This window comes from Gossypium hirsutum, chromosome A02 (assembly GCF_007990345.1).
Source record: "Gossypium hirsutum isolate 1008001.06 chromosome A02, Gossypium_hirsutum_v2.1, whole genome shotgun sequence".
Taxonomy (NCBI): Eukaryota; Viridiplantae; Streptophyta; class Magnoliopsida; order Malvales; family Malvaceae; genus Gossypium; species Gossypium hirsutum.
This window is the reverse complement of record NC_053425.1, coordinates 97,789,260-97,794,967: the sequence shown is the minus strand read 5'-3', so window position 1 is coordinate 97,794,967 and position 5,708 is coordinate 97,789,260. Positions and strand designations below refer to the sequence as shown.

The 5,708-nt window shown below is 33.0% G+C and overlaps 1 long non-coding RNA gene across 1 annotated transcript; it reads left to right on the top strand.

Moving 5' to 3' along the window:
• Nucleotides 1-4,377: 4,377 nt before the first annotated feature.
• On the top strand, nt 4,378-5,414 carry LOC121209967 (uncharacterized). Its single transcript, XR_005905220.1, has 2 exons — nt 4,378-4,454; nt 5,169-5,414. It is a non-coding gene; the product is annotated as an uncharacterized lncRNA (long non-coding RNA).
• The last annotated feature ends 294 nt before the right edge of the window (nt 5,415-5,708 follow it).

Genomic DNA, 5,708 nt, shown 5'->3' with positions numbered 1-5,708 from the left:
GGCATTCGTAGTGTGGCATACCTAAATCCTAAATGGATGGCGGACTATGTATGCATGACTTATACACTTTGATGTAAGTAAAAGCTTAAGTTCAAATAGATAAGGAATCGAAAGCTGGTGCGTTGGGTGTACGACTTCTGTAGTATGTAGCGTCATTCACAACAGTGGAATCCATAGCCCAAAATATGGGTAAATTATATCCTCTCATTGACATTACATGGTTGATGAAAAGTAAACATGACTACGGGTCATCCGTCTTTATGATGGAATTTACTCCAATCTTGCAATCTATTAGGTACAATCCTCAGAACACTTCTCGGTATTCCTTTGTAACACAACTATATTACAAGCTGACATGTTCGTTTGTAGATACCGCATTTCAATTTCATATCTTAATTGCATGATTTTAAGCCCCAGCGCACGCACGTTAGGGCGTGGTCAAAAGGTTTATTGATTGTATTGTGAGGTATTTTGGTGAGTGATTTGTCAATTAGACTCGGAATTGGGTTGCAATTACATCTTTGTGTATGGGTAAATTAGGTTTAAGCCAATAATTGATTCGGACTATTTTTGAATAATATCATTGGGTAAGGCTCTGCAAGCATAGGATCGTTGTGTTTGAACTGTGTTAACAAAGATTGATTGTGTCAAATTTTTACTCTTATTTTTATACTGCTTATTTCATTCCAACTGTTGTTAAAATGAACTATAATAGCCCGATTTTCTGTGGGACCAGAAAATGTGATTTCGAAACCTCATTTTTTATGTCCTAGTTCATAAATATTATTATTTAATATTTACTAACATAATTTAGTAATATATTAAACTATGGTTTAGCACTTTTGTTAATTGGAAAGTCAGTTAAGGTATAAATGTATAAACCTCAAAGTCAGTAGTTTTAGAAAATGAGGTATTGGGACTTCATTTCTGTAAACCGAATAAAATATTTATGGAGTTATATATAAGTTAATTGTATTTTGGATAAGAAATTTTATCGATTTAGTGACTAATTAAGATGTAATGAGTAAATCGTAAAAAGTGATAAAAGTTGTTTACTATAGATTTTTTTGTTTGTTAAATGATGAAATAATAATTAATTAGGGCCTAAAGTGACAATTAGCCCACTTCAATTCATAGTGGACGGTGGCATGATGGTGTTTTAAAATAATGTTAAGTTAAAAACTAAATGATTATATATGTTATATGTTAAAATAATAAAACCTTAACATTTTCTTTCTTTCTTCTCCAACTGTGAGAAACCAAGACAAAGGAAGCCATTGTTTCTTGAAGTTCAACCTTTTGTGCCTTGCATGGTAAGGTTTTTGGAACCCATTTCTTGGAATTTTTTTCGTTTTTGAGATCATTTTAGCTTAATTTAGCTAACTCAGGTATTAAATTATAAACTGTTAAAGTTTTAAAAGTTTTCCATTGATGAGTTTTTGAATCTTTTGTTGTTAAATGTTATAATTGTAAGTTTAGATATGATATAAGACTAATTTGTAATGCGAAATTTGTTAGTTTTGAGTATATAGACTAAAATGTAATTATTTTAAATTTTCTATGAAATTTCTGTAATTATTGATTGTAGAGGGTTATAAAAGGATAAAATTGAAAATGAATTGAAAAACAAAGTTCAAATGTGAAAGTTATAGTTGTTTCGATTTTAGGGGCTAAATTGAATAAAATGTATAACTTCAGAGGTTTGTGAAAATTATAGAAAATAAGTCCATGCATATCATATCATGTTATTAAATTGTTGAAATTGATAAATTGAATTAAAATTATTATATAGATCAAGAATTGAAACAATCAGTAGATAAATCCAAAAAAAGGAAAAATTGCAGAGTAGTCTTCAAGGTCGTGTTTGTTGTTGTTTTGGTTAGGTAAGTTCGTATGGACTTACTTTATTAATTCTTGATATGTTTGTATTATTTTTTTATTAGTTAGAAATATTATATATATAAAGTTTTTGGCATCAAATGGATTAAATCGTACAATATGAAATATATGATAAATATGAATAGATGTGTGGTATTGAATGAATGTGAAATTTTTATATAATTGGATGATGTGTATTTGATGATATCATATGGTTTAAAATGTATTTGGATTGCTTTTTGAAATACGAAAAATATGTATACAGCTACAGAGATTGAATTGGTATGAAAACGATAATAGTACTGTGTCCATATCAAACGTTTGTATGATATGATGATATGTATAGAATGATGTTATAGTGATTAAAATGTTGTTCATATAGTGATAAGGCCCACGTGAACTTAGCAAACGATTAGGCTAGGAATGGCATGCCAATAGGGTCTAAAAGGAATCAAATGTCGATTTTAGATGTCTTTATCGATGGTTGAGGTCTTGCATGTGTTGCAGATTCTCCACAGCTCATGTGAGAAGCATCGAGTAAAGTTTCAAGTCCCAATTTATATCTCTTGTGAGCAATTATATTCACAACTCGTGTAAGCAATTACTTTCACAACTCATATGAGCAATTTAAGTCTCGTGTATCCAAGGTTATTTTACTATTGTTCTTCGGGCTAAAATGTTACATTAAATAGAAAGGTAATGATTGGAAAGGTTGAATGAGAATTCTAGGTAAAGTTTATGATTAGTATGTTTAAAAAGTATACGATGGAATGGTATAGTATAATAATGTATAGAATGAATTCGATGTTTATGTTTTGACATGGAACTAACCAATTGGTTTGTCGTGCGAATTTGCATAAGGATGCCAAAGGAAATATCATGCTTGTACCTTTGTAATTTTAATTGATTAATTATTTAATGCTTAGGTAAGTTAAGTTTATTTCCGTACGAGCTTACTAAGCATTAGAATGCTTATCGTTGTTTCATTTTTCTTCTATGTAGATCGTCAATTGTGTTCAGTTCGATCAGATCACACCAGAGCTTATACTACCCATTCTACGATTTAGTAGACTTTTGTCCATTTTGGGTCAGTTATATATGGGATGTACATAGGTGCCATTGTGTATATATATGTTTTATTTTAGGCTTGCTGCTTTGGTCTCTATATTAGATTTGATATTTGGATGAATGTAAATTATATGTATGAAAGTGTGTGGTTGATGCTTTGATCATGTTATATTTGATGGGTTGAATGGCATTTTGACATGGAAATGGTATGATGAATATAAACGTGTTGAATGAAAAAGGGTACTTATAGATTGTTTTACCTATTTTGGCATGAATTGAAATAGAACTTTGAATCGATTATGTGAGGTTTCATTGAATGGCATATTGGTTTAAATGTTTATAAGAGTGATGTATGATATGTGTTAACATGATTATTGATTGTTTTTAGTAGGTTTAATTCATGTTATATGCTTAAAGTTGATGTCATGTAAGGTTGGGTTGAAACATATACAAAAAGAATTATTTTTGCACCACACGGTCGTGTGTTATGCAACAGCCTGACTTAGGACCTAGTCGGAATAGTGCTCTCAGGACCACAAATTCAGAGTTGAATAAATTATTTTATTATTATTTTGGGGTCATAGTATGTTAATATTAGTGTATGGAAATTTTGGTGAATTAATTTTAGCGATGGCTTGCTCAATTGCAAAAAAGGACTAAATCACATAAAAGGCAAAAGTTGCAAACTACTGCCCAAATGTGTCAATTAGCTAGAGGACTTAAATTGGGGGTCTTTAAAGGGCAAATAGACCCTTAGGGAGTAGCTTGGCCGGCCATGAGATGAATTTTAAACAAATAGTCAAAGTTTAGGTAAGTGATGTCATGATTTGGTGATAAAATAATGCCTAAGGCCTATCTAGCATTTTTCTTCTTCTCCATCTCTTCTCTCCACCGAAAATATCAGCAAATATAGAGGTTTGAAAACTAAAAATTTGCAGCAACTTATTCCTCTTATAATGTAAGTGATCTTGATCTTTTTCTTGATGATTTTACATTTTTGGCATGCTTGTGTCATGGGCTTTCAAATGAGAGGACTATTCTGCAAAATGGTAATAAGTCTAGGGTTTCACTATGTGAATGTTCATGTTATTTTCTGAAATTTTATGGAAGAATATGAGTCTGAGAAGAGTCCTAAACAACTTTTGTGAGAGGTGTTAGCATAAAAACACCAAAAGGGACTATTTTGCATAAGTTGTGAACTAGGGGATAAATATGTGAAATAGTGAGATTTTGAAGTTGCTATAAGAGTAAAAAAGGTTCGGCTAGGCTTAAGATATGAAGAAAGTCGATAAAAATTGATTTTCAAGCCTAGGAGCAAAATAGTCATTTTGCCAATGTCTAGGGGCAAAATGATCATTTTACCAAATATGTGAATTTTTGATTGCCTAATTGTGATTAGTGACTAAATGAGTGCATTTTACTATTATAGATCAAAAGTTGTCAAATCTGAACCTTGATCGGGGGAAAGCCAAGCAAACCAACTAGTCGTGTGCATTTTGTAATCCGAGGTAAGTTGTATGTAAATAATACAACTATGTTGTTGATATATGTGTTTGAATTGTCATTGAATCGATATGGCATGAATTAATTGATAATGATAATTGAGATAATAGAATTTCCGTTGGAACCTTAGGAAGTAGACCAGACATTCATGCCGTAATAATTGGGTCACTTGTGTGTGCTAGTGTAAGACATGTCTGGGACATGCATCGGCCACATTATGGAAGCTAGTGTAAGACCATGTCTGGGACATGGCATCGGCACTGAGACGAGTGCTAGTGTAAGACATGTCTGGGACATGCATCGGCCTCGAGATGTAAGCCAGTGTAAGGTATGTCTGGGACATGCATCGGCTACGAGATGATAGTCAGTGTAAGACCATGTCTGGGACATGGCATTGGCACCTTACCCATATTCGAGGTTTAATGAATATCCGGTGATACTCCGAATAGTTCAACGGTGGATGTTATGTTTTGAGTTAATGAGGAAAGTATAACCGTGTTGTGAATGGTACAGGTACCTAATTGTTATGTATGAGATATGAGCTCAATATACATATTATATTATGTGACTTGTATGGTTGGTAATGAGTAAGTTACATCTATGCCTACATCGGGTCATGAATATGTTGATCATTGATGAAATTGTTGTTGTATATTCATTTATATGCAACTTACTAAGCTTCTATGCTTACTCCCTCTTCCTTTTCATTTTTCTTACAGTGCCGCCTATTTAGCCTAAGGATCATCAGACGTCAGAGATATCGATCACACTATTATCCGAAACACTCAGTATAGTTGGATTTATATTTTTGAATTATGGCATGTGTAGGGTCTAGACTTTATCATTTTGTGTATTAAGCATTTACCAAATGAATTGGCTTAGGGTAAATCTCACACTTTGTATTAAGCCTTGAATGATGGCTAACATTCCTTTTTGAGTTTATAGAAGATGCATCATCATGGCTGCATGAATGTCTATTGTAGTCGAATTAATTATGGAAATTTTGCTTGTTTTGGTATTGGTTGGTTATAGCATGAAGATAGGTGAACAAGGGTGGCAATGAGGTTTGGAAAATAGTCTTATATTGTCCACACGGGTAGACACACGGGCGTGTGTCTAGGCCATGTGTGACACACGGCCAGCCCCAAGGGCGTGTGGTCCGGCCGTGTGTCCCCTGCACATAAAAATCTCAAGTCAGTATGCATGGTAATAATCACACGGGCAGAGACACAGCCGTGTGTCTCAGTCGTGTAGAGGAC